Below are 24,294 nucleotides of genomic sequence, written 5' to 3'. Positions count from 1 at the left end.
ACCTGGAGAAGGAAAAACATATCCAACCCACTGTTTTCTAAGTTTAAGAATTTCAGAGGCAATTAAATGAGTTTCTTGTAGGAATACAATATCTGATTTGAGATGGGATGAGTGGGAATGGACTCTTTGTCGTCTTATAGGGGTACCCAAACCTTTAACGTTCCAGGAAACAAAACACAACGTCATTTATGAACTATAGAACAATAAACAGAAAACATTGTTATTATAATACAGCATAGGAAAATTATAACAAGGAAATTGCAATAATGAGAAGGGAGAGAAACAAATGAGCATGTAATAACAAGACAAAGAAAGTAGAAAAGAGAGAAGGGATGAAGAGGGGGGAAAGAGGTTGGGACAAAAGGGAGAATAAAGGGGAGAGAAAAGAAGACAGAAGAAGGAAAGAGAGCACAGAAAGACAAAAGAACATACCAAAGACTCAAAGAGGGATGTTGAGGCCAATAGGGAAGACGAACAGCTAACCACAAAATTCCGAAGAGGATCATGAGGAGGACATCAATGCATAATGGACGGCATAACATGAATAAGATCGGGGAGACATCATATGGAAAAGGAAAAAGGAAAAAAGAACATAAATAGATTAAATTCATAAAACATAAGATATAAACATCATAAAGTTACATATGTCCATTATAAAGAGGCAAAGAATCAACTGGACGAAGGTATAGCAGAATCCATGGAATCGTCTCTACAGTGAGTAAGGAATTCTTGAAGTAAAGCAGGATCTTTGTAAGTGTTCGTTTTGTTTTTATAAGTCACTTTAAAGAGGCACGGATGGATCAGACCATATCTGGCGTTCAAAGGACGTAGAGCAGGTTGCAGAAAGGTTTTTCCGCTGTAGCTTTTAGATAATCTTGTGAGAAGCATAATGGGGAGCCTTGCCATGTGATGCGCCGTTTGGATCTAGCCGCTTGCAAAACTTTTAAGAGATCTGTATATTCAAGGAAGTAGAGTATGAAACCTCTAGGTTTGCGTGGTGGTAAGGAATTAGAAGGAGGGCGACCAAGTCTATGAGCTCGTTGTATATTTAATGGAGGAGTAGCTGGAAATTCAAGAAGTTGTGGTAGGAAGGATTGAAAAAATGAAATGGGGTTGGTTCCTTCTAGACCCTCGGCGAGACCATAAATACGTAGGTTGTTGTGCCTACTTCGATTTTCTATATTCTCCATCTGCTTTTGTAATTGCAAAATATCTGACTGCATAGGCGGTATTTGTTGGGAAGAAATGTGTAAAGTCTGCAGTTGGTGCTCCATCATATTAATTTTGCTATCCAAAGAAGGCCACTTGTCCTCTAAGGCTTGTAGACGAATGTTTGTTTGTTCTATAAGGGGCTTAAGAGCTCTGATCTCTTCCAGCAACAGATCTAGAGATACTGGTGGCGGAGATATGGCTGGAGAGGGAGGGTCCTTTTTGATCCGCTTGGTAGACGATAAAGCAGAAGAAGTGAGAACCTTAGATGCGGATTTACCTGTTGACGATGGAGTCAGCGAAAAAGGAGGTAAAACAGGCGCAGAGTCTGTATGTGAAGACATACTGGTCTGGTCAGGTTCCTCCATAGTATATTGGAGAATAGAAAAAGGATTTGAGGTGTGTAAAGTGGTAGGTTTAAAGCAAGAAGGTTGGATAGGCGTAGGTGTCGCACCTCTGCCTGGTTTAGGTATCCCCATAGACATGAGTGAAAGAACAAGAAAAAAGATAAGTGGGAAAAGTAATGTCCAAAAATGATGTGTGCGACAGTAGTCACAGAAAATCTAGTAGTAGCACCGGTAACGCTTCAAAGAGTGCTGGAAATGAGAAAAATGCGTGAGAGTAGTCACAAGGACCTGTCACACTTGGAAAGAGAATGAAGCATTATATAGGTAAATCCCCACCAAAAAAAAAAAGATGCAGTCTTTAAATTCAGAGGTACCAACAACAATGCACAGTGCAGGCACAGTGCAGAGTAGTAAGAGGACAATTCATGCCGCAGTAAAAGAAATCACCTTAAGAGCAGGAGTACAATATATAGTGTAAAAATTGAAAAACAAAATGTCGGTCACGGATCCCATCATGGGAATGCGCCGCTCAATTTGAGGAAAGAAAACGTTGCACGGTTATACCGTGTTTAAAAGTAGGGCATTGTTGGTCTCCTGCAACGGGAAAGCATGGAGACGTTGAGTAAGAGGATAGCAAGGCAGGATGCAGGGTGTCAGCAGCGGCAAGCCTTATGACGAGAAGACAAAATGGCGGTTGCGACCCCTATTACGGAGATGCACCTCACACCTTGTGTAAATTCAAGCATTGCACGGGCTTACCATGATTTTAAAATGCCGCCAAAGCATGCCCGCGATAATCCGAAAGGCAGTCCTGTTTGCAGAGAGGAGAGCAGGACGAGAAAACAAGCCCGTTGAGAGGAAATCCTCGCGTCCTCACATGGAGCGCACTCAGGCAGCCGCCATCTCTCCCGGCATCAAGCCACCCCATTTATCCTTTTCAATCAGAGATTACAATGGAACTGGACCATGCTTCCAAAAATATAACAAAAGGTAAAACTATTTTTCAAAGAACTGCACATCCAAAGAAAGGAGGGGCCATGGAAAAATAAAAATAAAAATCAGATCTAATAATCAAAGAAATTAACAAATGAGGTAATGTAATAATTCAAAACATTGACAACTATATAAAAGAAGTGAACAGGCAAACCGCTTGCATAAAATTTTTTTAAAAAAATTGGGCCCTGCAGAATGATAAACATATATTTATTCTATACAATTGGTAGCTCTGAACACATTTAGAAATGAAAACGTTTCAGTTTTCTTCAATTATTCATTTTTAAAATGCAATCACAGCAATGAGTGATACTTTATTGGAAATGTGAGGCAAGACTGTAAAAGTTAGTCCAAGCCTTCCACACCCCACACACACTTTAACACCTACATCGAGCAAGGACAACAGTAATAAAGGACATTATGTCATTACATCATGAGCCATTACAAAGTGGATCACTGCTTTATTTAACTAAAAACACAGCACAGGTTTAAGCGTGATTGTTGTCTCTTGTTCCCCAGGGGCATAAAATTAGCTCCTCTTGGCCACAATTTCTCCTGGCAATCACGCCCCTTCTCCGACCCCCAGCTCTAGGGCCAGTGACCCACCCTAACAAGAAAATAAGTGTATATGCCCCTAATATTCTCAGCTGCCTATTGCATCATTTCCTCAACTGGGTGGATGTGTCCACTGCAGCTCACCTTTGCATTTTAGTTTTCTCAATAAGAAGCCCCCAATTGGATAGGGAATCACTGTGCTTTAGAATGTTTCCAAGAGCAGGGCTGGTGTGAGGAGGGAAATATGTTACCGAGAATTGGGCAGATTTTGGCCTGTAATTGACTTTGTAGCAGACATTCCCTATTTTCAAAATATATGAATAATTAAAAAATGGTATAACTGATTTCGAATGGTTTGCTGTCTTTAAAAAAGGAATGGATTCTTTACAAAAAAATATGAATTATTCTAAAACCGAAAAAAAAATTAAAAAACTGATCAATTTGTGACCAAGCAATTTATGTTTTTACAAAAACATTGACACGGTCAACAAAACAAACTGTTTTCCAAAATAAAAGTTTATAATATGGCAATCCTATTCCTTTTGAAAAAAATCCTCTAATTGGCAGCGTTCTAGATTAGCAGTGTTTTTAGTTCATTTATCAAATAATGTGTTCTTAGAATGCCTACTGACTGTGCCCCTTTCAGTTGAGTCACTGGACAGCCACTGAATGCAAGGAATGAGCTTTGCGTTTCTAAGCGTTACTTGATAGTGACACCTTAATCCCAATTGTGTTTTGTAAGTATTAGTTGATATGAACATTAATTTATGCATGCATGCATTCCAAACACTTCTCAGAATTAAAATGGATTACTTCTATGCACTCTGTCAATAATTCAGTTATTCAGAAGAAAGCACATTCCTTTCTATTTTTACTAGATGTAAATTAATATTCCTTGATGATTCACATTTTATTGAAATTTTAGGTGTTGTGGGGCCAATTCACTAAGGAATGTAAAAGTATATCAAATAGAACTACACAAGTACTACTTGTGGCGTACTCCAACCAGGGCCATTGGAAGTATGGGACAGGGAAGGGCCAAATTTTGTGGCAAGGTTGAGTAAATAATGCGGCAAGAAAAGGCAAATTATGCGGCATAATGCTGCACATTTTGGGACTTCATTATTTTGTAATTTTTTCACTAATTAATACAGTTTGGACATTGGTTGTACATTATTAGTACCGGTCTAACACCCAAATCTAGCAATAAGCAACAGAAATGTGGCCAGTCAAGCTAATCAAAAGGCTTCCACTGCGCAGCAACACGTGTCCCTGCATTTGTAGTAGCTTTTCAACCGTTTGCACTAGAAACTATTTTATTTGTTACATTCTGCAGATTATGAAACAGAGGATGGATTATGAGGTACATGCGGCAAGTCTAAAATTATGCAAGAAATGCATTGGCTGCACAATTACATAAAAACAGTTGTCCTGACTCAAACATACCATTCTGCACAGCCCCCATGTGTTATCATTTGGTCTGCTTTAACTTTCAAGCAGGTTCACGAAGTGTTTTTCACGCCCCCGCACACTCCAAAGGCTGCATGCATTGAGAAAGCTAGAAGGTCTTGATAATTGTCAGTGTGTATGCTTTTTGCTGTACTAGCTGCATGCTGTCATGTGATATATTTGCATGAAGACACACACACCTGTAACACAAATCGAGGTACCCTCATGCTCAGAGACAGTGTACATTCACACACAAATGAACATGTGGAAGGGTGATGCATGTGTGTGTGTGTGTGGACAGTTGGATCACAGGGTATGTGGATGGATGAGAGTGGATTATACATGGATAGGTGAAGGGGTGTGGATATATATTAAGATGAATAATTGATTGATGATGCTGAGAAGGGAAGGTGTTATGAAGATGAGGGCCCGTACTGAAATGGGAATGTAGATTCTCCAAGTTTGGGAAGAGAGAATCTGTTGTTCATTAAAGACACGGGGGCTAGCATTATGGTGTAAGTCATTTATTGCCACTCCACTGCAACTTACATCACACACATTATCAACAGCTCCTCATAGCAATCAGTATTTGAAGCAGCCTTTCTTCCGATGATTGATCTACAGCGAGATCTAAAGTGCATGGGCATGTACATTTTCTTTTCTTTTATTCCCCACGGGGAAAAAATATTGTACTCATTGAGAAGCTTCTCACTCCCCGTCCCCATCCATAACTGGTGGTGTTGCCTTTAAATGTATGTCAAGAGTGACGGCTCGTATTATGCATAAGTCTTTTATGTCCACTCCACTGCAGCACTTCAAAGAAAACAATAACAACACTTAAAATTCCCGAACTAGAATGTCACTACAGTCTATATAAGTCTCAATCCAGCAGCCATCTTGCTCATACAGCTGCTCTGTCACAAAACATCCAGATTCGAACTTGAAAATAATAACCAAATGTAGTAATTCCTTACAACTGCTTCTATACTGTAATTCTCCATCCTTATTGAGTTTCCGAAAAACATAATTGGAAAAAAATTACACTGAGCTCTTGAAATTAATTCTACACGAAACAGTCAAACAAACATTCTTTATGTCTACTCTCCCTTCCAAATTATCCTTACCTGGGTAGGGAGGGTGGGATAATGCTAGCCTCCACGTCTTTTATGAAATCCAGATTCTCTTTTCCCAAACTTGGAGGATCTACATTTCATGTCAAGACTTGAGGCTAGCATTATGCATGTTCAAAGCCGTGATATCACAACAGATGAAACATTTTCCATTGGTTTCCAATGAAACTTTGCAAATACATTAGCATTAGACCAATCTGCCGCTTTCAATATTCCCCCAGACGACCTCCTGAAGAAAAGACTTAACACGCCATCGCACCTCTAACTGAATGTGCACCAAACTTTTGCCTATCCACTCCTACCTCAACCTTACAATTTTTCACCCATTGAGCTACTGTTGCTGAACTCACAGGATTAAAAGGTATCACATGTGTTACCCCACCCGTTCTAAAGTCTCCCATCCTACTCTCAAAATCACCCAAACAGCGCACTACACATAACTTTGGATGCTTATTAAACCTTGGATAAAATATTGGTGAAGACATAGTCTTAGTCTGTCTTGTAATTTGAAACATTGCTCCAACAGGATTGTAAAATGATTACCACCCTCCAAAGCTCAACACATCTGACACCCTCCTAAAAGAAATGAAACATAGCTAAGTTGCCAACTTAAAACTGTCCAATTTCTGAAATATCTGATTTAAATCCCATAAGCAATTACATTTAGGTCTAGGTGGTCTCTGTAACTTAATGCCTTTCATTACTCTACAAATTAAAGAATCTTTTCCTATTGAACAACCCCCTATAGGAGCAGGACCTGCTACCACCGCCGACCTATAACAATTAATTGTCCTATAACTCATGCCTTTTTCAAACAAGAAAGATAAAAAGAAATCTAAAGTTCTATGGTAGTTGTCTCCATGGGATCCACGTTCCTCTCCATGCACCAACAAACCCAATATTTCCATGCAACAACATAACATTTCCTAGTTCCTGGCACCCAAGACTCCTTGAGCAACTCCTGTGCCCGTTGCGAATGTCCAGCAAAATGCTTTCCTCCCCTGTAATCTTTGATGCATGAAGGCTCAAAGCAGTGCTGGCAGGCATGGATCGGGGGTAGTAAGGTGGGGAGGAGTGACAAGGCGGAGGCGAGAGAGGGAGAAAGAAAAAGTAAATACCACTTACCTCTTTGCCGCATCCCTCCTCCTCTCCGCGTCTCTCCTACTCGTCCCTCCCTCCGCCTGACCAGGAAGCATCCAGGATTCAAGGCTCCCTTGAGCCAATCACCATGCTGCAATGCAGTGTTGTGATTGGTTTGAGCGCCGTGGTTTGACGCTCAGACGGGGACTGAGGACCTGGGCATGTACTCCACTCAGGCTGTAATGCAGCCTGGGTGGAGAACATGCAAGGTGTGCATAAATGTTTTGCCAGCCTGAGACAGCTGGCCAAACATTCATGCACACTTTACAGAGTGCCCACTACTCCTCCCCTGCTCTGAGAGCAGAGCAGTCCACCCCACCAAGCTGCCGCAGCAGGAAAAAATAAAATGCTAATAACATTTTTCCCTTATTTACATTGCTTAAAAGCAGTGGGGCGATGTTCCTCTGCCTTAGTGGAGGAGCAGCGACTAGCTCAAAGCTCCTTTCACAACCTAAGGATGCAAAGACCACTGACTCATTGTCAGTGAAACTGCTCTCCCACCCTCGCAGCTCCACCATTAAGTGAGGCCTCTACTGAGCCCCTGCACTCCAGTTGTGTTGGTGTTCGAGGTCCTCCTCCACCCGCAGGTTATACCTGCGCCTCATCCCTGGTTGTCCAGTGGACCTCTGACTCCTTTCTTTTGCTCCGCTTCTGCCCCTTTCTGCTCTGTTTTTCACCCTTCAGCTCTTTCACCCTTTCACTCTTCTTAGCACTCTTCTTCTGCCTTCTGCTATGTTTTTCACCCTTTAGCTCTTTCATCTTTTCACTCTTCTGAGAACTCTTCTTCTGCTTTCTGCTCTGTTTTAACCCTTTATTCTTCCCACCCTTTTGCTCTTCATGTCTTTTTCTTGTCTTTTTCACCCTTTTTACTCTTTACCTCTTTCCTCTTCCCTATTGCTTGCTTTCCCCCGTTTATACCAGCCCGAGCCAGTTCCCCTCCCTGCTCCCGCCTCCCAGCTGTCCAGCCCTCTCCGACCCCTAATTAATGACGGCCGTGCCAAAGGCAAGCCTGTCTGTGGCTGTCTGTGACCCGACCGCGACCAGCGCCAGGAACCCTGAACCTCCGCACCGCCAACTTTACAACCCAGTGGTACTCCACGCACTAAACCCAGGCCGCAACAACAACTGCAATCTAGCATCACCAGCTGACACCCATGGACCCTTGAGCTGTCAACGCTGCCAGCACACCTGCAGCACCGCCAGGATCATGGACCCAGCACAACCCGCCCACAAGAACACAACCGAACCGAAGACCCCGCAATGCATCCTCCTCAACGTTCCGATCACTCCACAAACACGCCACCTAAATCTGGGACCACCTCGACAGCACCACCCCGGATGTAGCATTCTTCACCGAAACCTGGACCAACACCACCTCAGGACCTGACATCGCCATCGCCATCCCCCAAGGATAAAAAGATCTACCGGAAGGACCACCCCACCCACCTGTGAGGAGGAATCACCATCTTCCACAAATCCACCCTCCACCTGAGCATGCTCCCCGACAAGCCTACAGACCTGATGGAACACCTACGCTTCAAGATACAGGCCAGCCCTACCACTACCCTCCGAGGAACTCTCATCTACCGACCCCCTGGACCCTGTGGACCTTTCACCAACTCCATCACGGACATCATTTCCAAGCAAGCCATCGCATCCACCAAGTACACCCTGCTGGGAGACCTCAACTTCCACCTAGACAACCAACGAGACCCCAACACCGCATCCCTCCTGGATAACCTCCATAACATTGGACTCTGCGAGATCATGACCAAACCCACGCACTCAGCAGGACACACCCACGACCCCCTCTTCACATCAGGAAACTCCATCACTTTCAGCCACACCACCGAACTCTCGTGGACAGACCATCGATGCATCCACTTCACCTTCAGAACACCCACCATCCACAGACCCCAGCACCTGCCCCCAAGAAGAAACTGGACCAAAATCACAGATGACCAGCTCACCTCCTCACTCGGCAACTCGACCCCAACCACCGCGGAAGACGATGACCCCAACACCACAGCCCGAACTCTGCACAGATGGATCTCCGACAGCACCAACACCATAGCCCCCCTCAAGAAGAACAACAACACACACGCCAAGAAAGCCAGATGGTTTACCACCGAACTTCAAGAGTCCAGATGCACATGCTGCCGCCTCGAAAAGGCCTGGAGGAACTCCAAATCCACAGAAGCCCACAACAACTTCAAAACTGCCACCAACGCCCACCACCAACTCATCAGAAACATGAGAAAAACAGCGATCGAAGACAGAATCTCCTCACACGCACACAACAGCATAGAACTCTTCAGCATCATCAAGGAGTTCGCCCAACCCACCAGCGAGTCTACTGATATTCCTTCCTCATAAGACCTCTGCAACAAACTCAGCGCCTTCGTCCATCACAAAATCAAGGACATCTACGACTACTTCGACGAAGACAACCAACACACTGAACCCTCACCAGCCACCCCGACACCCTGAAGCCAATGATTGGCAGCTGGACAGCCCTCACCACCGAAGACACACTGAAGATGATGAAGTCAATCCACTCCGGGGCCCCCATGGACCCCTACCCCACCACATCTTCAACATAGCCACTGACACCATCACACCCATGCTTCGCCACAACATCAACTGCTCCCTGGCGACCGCGTCCTTCCCCGATAACTGGAAACACACCGAGGTCAACCCCCACCTGAAGAAGCCCTGGGCGGACCCCACTGACCTCAAAAACTACCAACCCATCTCCCTGCTCCTGCACCCAACAAAAGTCATCAAAAAAGACATCAACAGCCTACGCGCCACCTTCATCGAAGAGCACAACATCCTCAACTCCTCCCACAGCACAAAAACCGCCCTCCTCACCGCAATAGATGACATCCGCTCCCTACTGGACAAAGGTGAAACAGTAGCCCTCATCCTCCTCGACCTCTCAGTGGCCTTCGACACAGTCTCCCACTGCACCCTAACACGCAGACTCCACGACGCAGGGATCCGGGACGAGGCCCTTGACTGGATCCACTCTTTCGTCAACGGCAGAACGCAGTGGGTCAGACTTCCTCCTTTCCTCTCGGACCCTACACCAACCACCTGCGGAGTCCCCCAGGGGTCCTCCCACAGCCCCACGCTCTTCAACATCTACATGGCTCCACTCACCCCCATCGTCAGTGTTAGAAGGTGGTTCTGACACTATGGGCCGCCCGGATTTTTCACTTTTTGAGCACCTAATTGTTGAGCTTTTACTGTGGGAGAGCCTCATAAGTTGGGACTCACCCGCAGTGAACTCAGGATGTAAGAGACTGCATGGGGATTTTACTGGTGTTCCCCTGGCTTGACCAGGCCACTGCGCAGCAGCTGGAGTAATGGACACCGGGCTCGTTGAATGCAGACACATGTGTACATGCATGTGCACACGTGTACGGGCTGTGCAGGGGAGATTTTAGCGTGCGCAGTCCAGGAGCAGCTACAAAGTGAATGGTGTGGCAGGACTTATGCAGTATTGGGTGGTGACATGGAATAGGCTTTATACACTGGAAAGAAACATGCCAGGGAAAGTCAGTGTGTTTTACTGTGTTTTCACTTCATTATTCCCCTATGGGGATGTGGGGCCCATGGCTAGATTAACTTCCATTAGGCCTACAGATTCCAGACACGCACTTAAGTCCAATGTAGCCGATGTGAAAATAAGTATTCTGCAGAGTCCAAAGTCATATTTGTACTGCTTTTGGGTCATCCAGAACTGACATATTTCTCTGAGCCAGTCATGACCAGACCCAGGCTGAGGGCTGACCTCAGCTGGATGAATTGATAACCTTTCTTCCACCAGCTAGGGCCTCCTCTCCACGAAGAGAAGATGGGTGGGGCTACAGGCCAATTGATCAACCGCTGTCTCTGGGTGCCAGGCACCAGGCTGCACCAAGGAGGAAAGGCAGCGTGGGGGGAAAGGGCTTCCGAGACATGTGGCCAGAGACACTGGATGACGCCATTTTGAACAAACCCAGAGGCTGGACAAGAAGGAGGGAGCAGGGCCAGGGAAGTGATGTGTTGCTGTTTGATAGGACCAACAGAGACTTCCTGCCTGCCCCCTACTCAACTTTTAAAATGTGCTTGCACAGGAAGAGAAGCTCTCTCTGGGGTGTGGTCTGCTGAGGCTGAAGGTGCTGGAGCCTGGTGCAATGGGCAGTTGGAAGGAGAGATCCCCTGACTGCCCCCAGGACCCTAACAGCACCAGAAGAAGAGCCCAGGACCGGTGCACAGGAGCAGTGGCCTCTGCGCAGGGAGAAGAGAGGCCAAGGAGGAGAGCCAGGCAAAAGGCTGGCGCAGGGAGCCAGTGAAGACAGCTCCCTGCTGAATCCACCCTCTCAGAGACCCCGAGGACGGAGGAGAGTGTTCCCAGTGGCTGGGGCTGCTAAAGAGGAGCATGAAGCGCCCCATAATGCCTCGCCAGGCATTTGGAAATCTGCCGTTTTGGTGCTTTGTGGCCCCCAGAGGAAGGGGGTCACCCTCACTTGTGAAAAGGTGCTGGGGGAGCTGCTGGAGAAGCGCAGTCTTCCCCCCCCCACAGCACGAAGAAAAGTCCCACCCTCAGTGTCATGGGGACCTAAAGGAAACTACCCCTCAAGGGCTCAGCTAGCATTTAAAAACCTTCTAGGCTGGAACTTTTGTTCTACAGCTGAGGGTGTGTGGAGAACTGCATCATGAAGTGAAGGGCTGACTTGGGGATGTGTTGAAAAGTGCATCCCCTGGAGGTGAAGTGGTGTAATTGCACCGAAATGCATTTACTAGTGGTTATTTCTTTTTAGGTGGACCGTAAGTCACATGTGTAAAGTGAAGTACCTGTGTAAGGTGATGTTAAGCTAAATGAACTTATGCTGCTGGACCTTCCTGCTAGGGGTCTGGCTCTATTTACGTAATCCCATGCTTTTACCTGGGATTCCTTTTAAAGTGAAGAGGTACACTGTAGGATAAGTGTAGTTGCCAGGAGTACTTCTTTTGAAGGGACTGTAAGTCACATGTGTAAGGAGATGTCATAAGCCAAGTGAGGTTATGTTGCCAAACAGTTCTGCTAGGGTGTCTGGCTGTATATGCGTAGTCCTGTGATTTCATCTTTGATGCCTTTAGGGGCTGTAATTGCAATGCATTCAAATGATCAACCAAGGTGATGAGTACTGTCATTCTAAAGTGTGCATACACATGGATTCTTGCTGCTGCGCTTAGGTGAAGACCCCAGACTGCTAGCCCTTAAGATATAGAGGTGCATACTTTATGGTCAGTGTGAGATGCTCAGTCAGGGTCATGTGTCACCAAGGCAGGTTTACCCCTTTTTAATGCTTGTTGAGGTAATGGGGTGGTTCCCCACTGGGATGGTGCCAGTGCGCACGGCCCTCGCTCCAGGTTAGGTTCAACTAACTGCATTGGGGGCAAGTTGATGTGCATACATGGGAGTGGTGGTACTAGACCCCACCCCCCCTGTGGGAGGGGTGGAGATATTATGCAATGTCACAAAGTAATTCCAACAGCTTATGTATATTTGTAAATTGGTGCATAGTATTGAGTAGTGTGTGTGTTTAATAAATGTACTCTTACTTTTATAAAGCAAAGTACAGACTGGACAATCAATTATTGAGTGTTATTTTTGCGCACCTGCAAATGGCGATTACTAGCCCACACCACCTCCCTTGAGTAAGCCTCAGACTGCTCTGCAACGCTACTCTCTGAGAGTCAGGCGCTACAATTGGGTGTTTGGTTTCCAGTGAAGGACAAATGTAGTCATGTTATTTGTGCAGGCCTCACAGATGCTGCCAAGTTTTCCAACAGTCAGAACTCACGGACTCAACATTGTTTCATAAGCAGACGACACCCAACTCATCCTCTCCCCATTCAACTAACCCAACGCAGCCAAACACAACTTTCAAGAAGGCATGGAAGCTGCCGCCAAATGGATGAAAAGCAGCTGCCTACAACTCAACACCGACAAAACAGAAGTACTCATCATGGACCACCACCCTGATGCCTGGAATGACACTTGGTGGCCCCCCGCCCTCAGAAGCCCACACACTCCCACAGACCACGCACGTAACCTTGGAATCATCCTGGACTACGAGCTCAAAATGGAGCGCCAGATCAACTCCGTCGCATCCTCCTGCTTCCACACCCTCCGCCTCCTATGCAAGACCTTCAAACGGAATAACCGTGCTGACCCGATGCAGAAACTACAGGCTAGGTGGGAGGTAGATGCGGGCGAGATGTCTGACGAGGCGTGGCGAGATGCGCTAGCCTCCCCTCGGGAGGTGGCGATGTCGATGCGGCTCCGCCTGGTCCAACTCAAGGTTCTGCACCGTGTATATTTTGATGCGGTCCTCTTGTGCAAACTAGGTCGGCATCCTAACGAGCTATGCATCCGTAGCAGCTCTCATGTGGGCACGTTTACACATATTCTATGGGCCTGCCCCTCCATACAACACTATTGGAAGGAAGTCACCCGCCAGATGGCATGTGCCACCGGGAAGTCGATGGTCCCCTCCCTTCAGCTATGTCTCCTGAACGTGTGGGAGAACACGGACCTTACCCAAGCGGAGCAGGAGTGGGCGGCGCTGGGTTGGGCCCTAGCTAAGAGAAACATTGCCCAGAAATGGGGGGTGGCTGCTTTGCCGTCCTTGAGCGCTTGGGCCAAAGATATGGATTTCACGATGGTGGCGGAGAAAACGTTCTATAAAGGTAGATGGTGCCCCCAAAAATGGGACCATAAATGGGGACGGTGGAATAAGTATCGGGGGGCATCTGTGTATCTCCCACGATAGAACTCCGGCGAGAGAGACAGGCTCTGCTTGATAACTTGGAAATGGAGGGACAACCCGGAGCCTTGGGTAATACCTAATCATGTACTATGTGGATTTGACCCCCGGGGAGTTGGACGGGTTGGTGGGTGGTCCGTATGGCGCTTTAAGGTGGGCTAGTCTCTGTGCGAATTTGCCCTTGAGGAGATGTTGATTTTTCCCGGTGCCCTTACATGTACCTTGTATAATTACAGACTGCACTGTGGTCGTGACTGCTGTAACTGCTGCGGTTTAATGTTAATAAAAAAAAGTTTATTAAAAAGAAAAAAAAAGACCTTCAAACGGATACCCCTGGAGCACAGAAAGACCGTCACTCACGCCCTCGTCACCAGCAGACTCGACTATGGCAAAGCACTCTACGTCGGAATAAACAAAAACCTCACCCGCAAGCTACAAAACATCCAGAACACCACCGCAAGACTGGTCCTCAACCTTCCAATACACTGCCATTCTCCCAGAACCTGCACACACTCCACTGGCTCTCCATCAAGACTAGAATCACCTTCAAGATCCTCACTGATGCACACAAACCCCTGCACAACATCGGACCAGCATACCTGAACAGCCAACTCAAATTTCATGAACCCTTAAGGACCCTACGGTCAGACTAGCTCTCCTACGCCTTGGTCCCCAGCACCAGAAAGACCAGATCAGGAGGCCGCTCCTTCTCCTTCCTCGTGGCCAGAGCTTGGAACGCCCTACCACTCCACCTCAGACAGACAACATCACTCCCCATCTTCATGAGAAACCTCAAAACTTGGCTCTTCGACAGACCCCCTCCTAGATGGACTGGAACCTGCACCTCTCCTCCTCCCCAGCGCCTGGTGAAAATTTGCGCTTAACAAACATGTGATTGATTGATTGAAGGATGCTCCTCTACTCCTGGTCCTGACAACATCCAGAATCAAAATGGCTCCTTCACCACTAACTCCAACATACCTGGAAACCAAGGCTGAGCTGTCCAAATGGGCTGATATTTTTGCCTCCTTACCATCAACATTACCAGCAGCTGTTGATAATGTATGCGATTGGGTGATGAGGGTTGCTGTAAACAGAGTGTATTATAAGTAGTGAAGTAAACTGAATATGTCGATGAAATGTGTGGGAGAGAGGTGATGTACCATGAATGGGTAATATACAAAGCGGGTGCAAAAGAAGGGTGAAAGCTAATGAGTCTTTATTATAGTGTCAATAATTGCCAAAAATAAAATTGTTAGGTTTTCCAGTTTAAACAAAGAAAACATTTTTTTCCATTTGAATTTTATGAAACTTTCTTTGTTTAGTTGAATAACTTGAAACCTCAAACATATTCTGCATTGTGTAACTTCATTTGCATTTGTACAATGAACACAAGGGAAAGCTTCAAGAAGGTGACAATGGTGAACTTATAAAGCGTTGGAAGTGTAAATTCCTCTTATTCACAAATGCAGTGTTCTCAGGTGCCCATGGCTTGGAAATGCAAATGAGGTTTATCCCCACAAAGAAATAATGGCAGAAAGAAATAAGAGCCCTGACTGACATTGTAATAAGTAGCTGCAATTTGCACAACAACTTTTTGCAATTGGAATAGTATTTTGTGAACAGACCTTTAGCTTCACAAAATACCGACGCACATGGTGTCGCAGAATTGCCTTTCTAATTAATATTCATTAGGCAGTTCACAATTTGTGACCACTTGTGATTGGCTGCACTCACAGGGAGAGTAGCCTGCAAGGGACAACAGACCATCATCTCTATGAATGCCATCAAAACACCTTTTTTTAAAGCACCTCGTGTTCCTGAAGGAACTGGTGCAGCTTAAAAAAAACAAAAAGGCCTCTTTGCGAATCAGAAACCACCCCAACTCGGGGATCAGTAACTCATCAATATTTTGCGATTGCAATTCCATTTGTAAACCATTGATACATTCCTTTCAAGTTGGAAACAGATTGGGACTCTCCTTACATGTCCTCTCCTATTTTCAATTCAGAGAGGACATACAAAGTCTGCTAACTGGTCAGATTTTGTTTGTTGTTGTGATTTTGTAAATCGTAGTCTACAATCATAAAAGGGCTTTGTAGATCAAGCCCTAGGTGCCCCCCCCCCCAAAAGAAGCAAAGTATTTGATTCTGTTTAACCTTATCAAAGCTGCACCTATTCCAATTTGACATGAATCAGGGATTGAAATGTATGAATCCTACAGAAATTATTGAGAGCCTGTTTCAGATTTCGGTGATAAAGGATATCTGATTTGTGAAGAACACGTTTTATACTCTGTTAGACAATTAACTTCAAATGAAGAGTATGCCAACCAAGGATTTTGGATTTCCTCCTCAAATTGGCTGATTCTTCATACCACTTACCTCATTTTCATGCATTTGGGGAACAGCGTTAACAACACTGTCATTACATCGCTATACTATTACAACACGGTTGTTACAACGACTGCGTTGCTAGTACGCGATGCATTTACAACGCAAGTCATTACTACAACTTGCTGTAGGGTGCGCTGAGGTATTGTGAATGAATTCCAACACCTTCCATACTGTTGCGCAAACTGGAGTAAGAATAGTAAATAATACTATTCGTAAGTCCAGCGCGCCCCCTACAGCAAGTCGTTCTAATGACATGCGATGTAAATGTATTGCGTACTAACAACGCGTTTGTTGTAACAACCGCGTTGTAAAAGCACACGATGTAATACATTGTGTTGTAATATGCCATAGTCATTTTTTTTTTCAATTTCAATAGATTTTTATTGTTATTTTGTCACATACAAATGACATATAACATAAAACATATCACATACATATAACATAAAAACATAACATAAAAACATGCACTTTGCATCGCTTGTTGTTACAGGGCAGCCCACGTTGGCTGTGTTAGTTATGGTACAGTTTGCCTATTTTGGTTGCCCCCCCACCCACTGTCCTCGTATGGGTCATAGAAACACAGAGAGGGACAGAGAAAAGGAAACAGAGCAGAGCGAGAAGAGATATCTCAAATAGGGAGAGTTAGCCTGTTTGCTCTGTCTAAAAAGGGCTGCTATCCGGGTCTTTATAGTAGGCCTTTTCAGGGCGGGTCATAGGGATCTAGGTACTTATCCAGGGATTCCATATTTTCCTGCCGGGCTGTCTTCACGGTGAGTCTCGTAGGGCCACTGTATCCGCTCCTTTGAGGTACGTGACTCAATTGAGCCATCCCTTGAACGTTGCCTTGGAGGTGTCTTTCCATTTATTGAGTACCAGTTTTACACCTGCTGTTATATTCATTTTTTTTTTTACTATCTTTTTATTAAGCAGTTATTTGTCAACAAATCTTACACAGAATTATATCAAAGCAATATTGGCCGCACACAGGGGGCCAAGCATTTGTGATTGCCCATTACCACTCCTCCCCTCTTATCTACTGGGAGTCTACTTTCCTCTAGGGGAAGAAGGATGACTACCTCCCCGCTGGGTTGAGTTCCCTCTCCCCTCCCTGATTACCCCACTCCAGCAGAGCCCCTGTATCTCATCCATGGCCCCCAGATCTTTTCATATTTGCTGGGGCTGCCCTGGGCCCGATTGTTTCTCTCTCTGCCAACTGGCACCAGTCCAAGTCATCTTTCCATTCTTTTACCATAGGGGATCTATTTGTCTCCATAGTTTAGCCAAGTGTCATTTTGCTACCACTGACGCCGTGGACAACCATTTGCTGGGGTACTTTGCCCAATTGCTATCCCCCATAATACCCAGGATGAGCCATTTCGCGTCTAGTTGGACTTTTACTCCTGTAACTTCCTGCATTACCTCTATTATTTTACTCCAGAAGTGCTGGATTGAGGGGCACTCCCAGATTGTGTGGTAAAAGGTGCCTATCTCCCCACAGCCCTTCCCACATTCAGCCGAATCAGAGCGGCCCATCCTGTGTACCCTGGACTTGGAAAGATATGATCTGTGTAGCACGCAAAGCTGCACTAAGCGGAATCAGGCTAAGATGGCTATCTCCCTAGGACTCTGAACCGCCTCCCCCCCATTCCTCATCTTCTAATGGACCTATGTTTTCCAACCGTGCCTTCCTCAAGTGGGTGAGGGGGTCCGGTAAATTATTCATGATTTTTTTATAAATTATAGAGACTGCCTTAGGTGGCATAGGGTCCAGAAGCAGCAGGTCCTCCATAGGGGAATAGTCCGGTAATTGTTCACCATCGGGTAAGGGGCAATGCAGAGCGTGTTTTAGCTGCAAGTATCGGACTTTCTCCACTTGGGCTAGGTCGTAATCCTTTTGTAGTACTTTGAAGGTTAGTAGCGAAGCTACTCTCCAGATGTCCCCCAGTTTATCTATACCAATTATGTGCCACCTGACTTGGCTACACAGCTTCTTAACTTCTCTCAGTCTATCACTCTCCCATAATGGGGTTTCTGCTGTGAGCTCATTCTGCCATTCCAGGTATCGGTTAGTAGCTTCCCACGCCTGTAACACTGCTAGTGTATGGAATGGAAGCATGTCCTTCCTTGCCCTGCTAAAGAGGAGTGACGGGTATCCACCCCTGCCCATGGCCCAGAGGTCCATCATAAAGGCCGGATTGTCCCTTCCTCCAAACACCCAGTCATTCACTACCACTAGAAGGGATGCCCAGAAGCACACAGAAAGTACTGGTACTGCCAGCCCTCCATTGAAAACTCCCGCTGTAGTTTTACCAGGGATATACGCGCTGCCCCTCAGTTCCAGAGCAATGCCCTAAGTATCGCGTTAACTTATTTAAAATAAACATCTAGGATCTTGTATGGGGTGTTTTCGAATACATAGAGAAGGTGTTGGAGGGTCATCATTTTAAAGAGGATGGCCCTGCCTATAAGGGAAATGGGGAGCGAGCACCAGTGAGCCGCATCTGTTTGAAAGCATTCCATCTGGGGGGTCAAGTTGTGAAGTAAGAAATCCCTCTCCCCTCTGTGCATGTAGATCCCAAGTAGCGAAATTTCTCCATGACCACCCGGACTGGACAACGGATGGGCAAGTCCAAGACTCCCTCTAAGAGTGGGTAAATTACAGACTAGTCCCAGTTTATCTGATATCCTGAATAGGTTCTGGTAAATTAAAAAATGTAGAGAATTCTCAATATCGAGGTGCGGGGCCTAGTCACATAAAGCAGGATATTGTCTGCGTATAGAGAATTTTTTTCCACCGACTCCCCCTCCCCATGATTCCTCTGATGAGTGATCCCCCCTTATCCAGACTGCCAGAGGCTTCAAGGCCTGGGCAAAGATCATGGGTGACAGGGGGCATCCTGGCACGTGCCCCTCCCCATTCTAAACACCTGGGAGTTATGGCCGTTTACACTTACCCGTGCTAAGCGGCCAGTATAAAGAAGATGGTTCCAGGAGCAAAATTTGGGGCTGAATCCCAATCTGGGGAGGACCGCGAAAATGAAGTCCTACTCCATGCTGATGAATGCCTTTCTTGCATCTAGGGAGAGGACAGCTACGTTTTCCATCTCTGTCCTCTCCGTCAGGTGCATCACCCCTTGCCAACGTCTCAGGTTGAGATGAGTGCTTTGGTTCAGCATGAAGCCAGATTAGCATGGGTGGACCAACAATTCTATGATTCCTTTCAGACAGTTGGCCAAAACTTTCGCCAACACCTTAGGCTCCATGTTCAGCAGTAATATTGGGCGATAGCAACCGCAGTCCGTAGTGGGCTTACATTTCTTTGGGACTACAACTATCATGGCCACCCTCTGAACTTCCGGGAGTGACCCCATCTCTCTGCTAGTCAGGAACATATTGACGGAGGTGGGGTGCAATCTTACCGGCCACACACTTGAACAGCTGCAGGGGGAGGCCATTTCGCCCTGGCACCTGGCCCGCCTGCAGCTCTCCAAGTGCCCTCTCTATTTCCGCCAGTGTCAGGTCGCCATCCAGGGCATCTCTGAACTCTGCAGTGAGTGTACTCAATGCCATTGATTCGAGAAGCTCTTCGCTATCTGCTCTGGACCTACCGGTTTGGGACCTGTACGTGTCTTCATAGTAGGTTGTGAATGCTCTGCAATGTCCTCCACACTGGTATGTATTCCCCCTTTGGCATCATGAATCTCAGTCACCCAGCTTCTGCCCCTATCTTTCCTGTCCAGCCACACAATGAGTTTGGCGGCCGTATCCCCCACTTGGTACAGTCTCCTCTGCACCACCAGTGCGTGGGCCAGTGCAGCATTTTTGGCAATATCTTTTAACTCCTGTTGTCTCAGTCGTATCTGTCCCAATAGATCCGATACGCTAGACCCCACATTTACAAACTCAGTCTCAAGCTCTTTTTTCTGCTGTGCAAGGGTGTGATATTGAATCTTTTCTTCCTTTTTATTAACCCCATTGAGTTCCTAGACCCATCCCCCTATCACCACCTTGTAGGCCTCCCAGAGGATCCTGTGGGAGTCTACCGAACCTGTATTCTGTTGAAAGTAACTCTCTGTGCTTTCCACTAATTGATCTTTTAGTTTCCTATCTTTCAGGTGCCATGTTGCTATCCTTGGTGGTAGGACGTTGTCCGGGACTGTTATCCAATCTGGAGAGACTGCTGTGGCATGCCAAAATATGCGTGTACTGGAGCTCCCTCTTATTATGGGACCTTCACACGTCTACCCACCCCATCCCCTCCACAAAGGTTTTAAGGGGGGGGGTCTGCTTTTGGTCTCCCCTCTTTCGGGCCATCTATCTGGCTTCATGGACATAACATAATTCATATTGTCCCCAGGATCAAAAATCCCTCGAGGAGGTTTAAAAGGGCCGCCCCAAAGGAGGCGAGGGTGTCCTCTTGTATTACCGGTGGGGGATAGATTGAGCCCAGATTCAGGACCTGTCCCTCCAAATTACCTGTTTGTAGTACAAATCTACCTAGGGGTCCCTCCAAATTTGGTCTGGGGTGTATTCTGTGGCAGATCACATTAGAAGGCCTGTAGCCCGTGACCCCAAGGAATAGCCTGTATGCGCTGTGAGGGTGTATCCCCACCTATCTAGTTCCCTGCATGTCTGACCCTGTAAGTGTGATTCCTGCAGAAAAACCAAATCAGATTTTTGACGTTTTATATATTGTAGTACTAGTGTACGCTTGATCTTAGCCCCAGTCCATTAACTTTCTAGGACATTATGTTAAGTGCCAATGGATTGGATGCCACCGCCATGTAGTCTTTTGTAATGCCTCTTATTTTTATTCAGGGCCAGTGGTACACTGATGGGCTTGGTGCCCCTTACCTCCCTTGTGTTGTCATCTGCTTTGTTGAATACCTTCCAACTGCTACTAAAACTACTCCTAAATTAACTGTTCCCCGAACTCCCCCCTCCCTGCAATCCAGCACCATGAGACTCAAACTGCCCACCACCCCAATTAGCAGAGTGCCTGTCACCCTTGTGCTAAACTGAACCATGTTAGGGGGTTGCCCACTCCACCCTATGTTCCCTGTGAGCACTAAATGCCTGACGACCCTTTGTGAGCTGATCGTTGCTTCAGATCAGCGCCTCTGGTTTCCGGGGGGATAGCCTCCCCGCTCCCTGGGCCCCAACACCTTTCACCTAAGAGCGCAGAATTCCTCATAATCAGTCTTCATTTTGTAGCATTACTACCCCACCTACTTACAGTATTACTTAAGCTCAAGTCTTACTCTTCTCCTGGGCCCGATTCTTCTTCTCATCAGTTTGTTCCGCTCCCCAGGGGGCTCCCCCTGTCGCTCCCTCCAAGAGGGCACCCCTGTGGGCCCTGCGGGCTCTGCCCTCCTGTGTCCTTCATCTGTCGAGCCAGTTCCATACTTCCGCAGGCAAATGGAAAACCAGGATTTTCCCTCAGAAAGTACCCACAGCTTGGCAGGGAACAGCATCATGTATTTCAGTTCCTTTTCGCTGCTTCTGGGCCTGCAGAGTGAAGCCGGGGAAGAATCGGTTTGTGGCTTTTTCATATTTTAAATCTCCATGTGTACGGCTGCCTACAGAATTGTGTCTCGGTCTCTATGATTGAAGATCCTGGCAATTCTCGTGCGCGGCTGGGCACCAGGTCTGGGTTGCGGTATTGGGGCTCTGTACGCCCGCTCCACCAAAACAAACTTTGACAGGCCCTTGGGGTGAAGATGGGTCATAATCAGTTCCTCAACAAACAGGTCAACACTCTAAACTTCCGCTCCCTCCAGTACTCCTACTATGCGTATATTGTTTCGTCTAGACCTTCCCTCCCGGTCCTCGATTCTTGCCTCCAATGTCTCCTGTTGTTTTAAGAGCCTGTTTTAAGCACCTGTTCCTCCAGAGATTTAGAGGATGTTTGGAGCTCCTGTATATGTGTTTCTGCTGTTGTCACTTTTTCAGACATCTTTTGAAAGTCCGCTCGTAGGAGACCCACATCTATGGTGACTGAGTCTATTTTAAATTCAAGTGTGTCTTTAAGATCTTGTATCACTGCCATAATTGCCCCTAGAGAGGGCTCCACTGTGGCTGCTGAATCACTAAGTTGGCCCATTTCCTCTGCATTTTGCTTGGGAACTGCATATTTGTCCCTTTTGTTGGATTGCAGCGGCCCCTGTCCCTTAGGTTTTACCATCTCACTGAGGCTGTTAAACTGTCTCTGCCTCCGCCTCTGAATCTCCAGTGCCCGGTAGGGAGTTGTGATGAAACCCCGGTAGATCCACGTTGTAATATTTAAGGCCCTCTGCCCTGCTCCTACTTACACTGGGGGAACCACTTCATGAACCCCCAGGCCTTTGGCCGTCCCTCAGTTGTAGCCAAGGGTGCCTACTCGGCTGTGTCCCTAGCCTGGGTTCGATGCCCGCTTTATATCCACAGAATGACTAATCACGTCTTTAGCCCACTCTCTATTCAACTCTGCGGATAGTCGTAGTCCCTGGGCAGAGGGACCTGCCCAGCCCGAGCTGCCCGCCGCCCCCCCCCCCAGTTTGAGTCAATTATGTATTCCAGTGTTGTAGGGCACGTTCACCTATGCCTGCAGCCTTAGATGCTATTTCCTCCTATCCCTCTTTCAGGAGTGCACTAGGCCTGGGTTTCCGTAAGCTTCTGATACGGGGGTGATTGTATCTCAGTGCCCTGTCCTGTGTGGGTACCTCCTGGTGTGGCTCCACACTCCCCTCCTTCGCATGTACATTAGCCCCAGGCACTCTACTACCTCTGTGCCCACTGCGCGCCGCCTGCAGCCAGGGAGCTCAAGGATCTAGTAGCGACACTCCCGCAAGGCACCAATGTCGATGGCTCCCATTCCTTAGCTCTATTACGAGTCTCTGGTCCTCTATGGGGTGCAGTTCCCTGCTGCCTCCTGGGGCTGCCCTCAGCCCGCGCGGCGTGTCCCCTCTGGGCTCAGAATACTTCAGCTGCCACCATGTCCTGCTTTACCCCCTCGGCCCTCCACACACTTATTGCTGCACCTCTCTGCAGCCAAGGGCCGAGCCTGGAACACACTCAGCCCATGCCCGTAAAGCTCCGTGCCGCCACTCGGCCCCTACCGTGCCGCTCCGCTCTATCAGCCAGCAATTTCCTGCCTGATGCTTCCCCGGATGTTCAGGAGGGGGTGTCACTGCCACCTTCTCCTCTTCCTAGGCGGGCCATAGCATTGAACCGGATCAGCCCCATCTCAGTTGGTGATCAGCGCCCTCCCAAGCATGCTCCTCACCAGTCGCTCACAGCTGAGATGAGGGGGCACTCAAACCACCACGCGTTGCAACTGCATTGTCCACCCTGGGACCTCCGGATGGCTCCTTCCCTAGATTTGAGTCCTCAGCTCGGCATATGGAGCCAAAATTCCCCAAACCCGAAGCTCATTTTGTTCCCGAAGTCTTCGGCGTAAGTTTCTGCTTCTGCCTTGTGGATAGTTGGCCAGATTTTGGGTCTCAGTCGATTAGCCCACTGGAGCTTTGCTACAACACCGCCATTTTCCTTCGTGCCAGGTTTTGTTGCTAGGAGCCATCCAATTGTGGAGTGTGACAGTGATCCCGCCCACACAGTGGTACACTCTTGCCACTTTTGGTAAAAACGGAGCCCCCATTTACATATTTAGGTCCTGAAGAATGCCCTGGACCCTCCTGGGCCAAGACGGCAGAAACATGTCGACCTCTAAGCACAACGGTTAGGGGACACTAAATCCCCCACATACCGTCACCTGCTTTTAAACATCATATAGTTACCTTTCACATTAAAAAACACAATGAGGATAACTATAATGATTTTTAATCTCACTCACTCATACACTGGCCCCCACTTAGTTTAGAAGTGCATCCCTGTCGTCAGGTGAATGCCCGCCCTCTATCAAACCAATGTTTTAGAGGGCGAGGACTGGTCAATGATGAAGCATGACACCAGGTGGTGTTTGAGACCAGTCCGTTACTTTTTGTGAGATGTCCCCACTCACAATATAACTCAAACCTTATAGTGGTTATCACTAATTATTCAACTATAAGCCAGGGCAGATGCTTACAGAAGGCGAGGTGAAGCAGCAGTGTCAGGGCGCCACATATTGGTGGTGCAAAATGGAGAAAAAAAATTGCAAAAATGTAGGGGCTTCTTTACAAGCCCTCTTTTTGTGACACACCGGGGGTGCATTTTGCTGCCCCATATTTACAAGGACAACACAAGCCACCCTGCATGGCTTTTCCTGTAATATTTACAAGGACAACAAAAGCTC

This window comes from Triturus cristatus, chromosome 11 (assembly GCF_964204655.1).
Source record: "Triturus cristatus chromosome 11, aTriCri1.1, whole genome shotgun sequence".
In the NCBI taxonomy this organism is placed as follows: Eukaryota; Metazoa; Chordata; class Amphibia; order Caudata; family Salamandridae; genus Triturus; species Triturus cristatus.
This window is presented reverse-complemented; position numbering follows the sequence as displayed.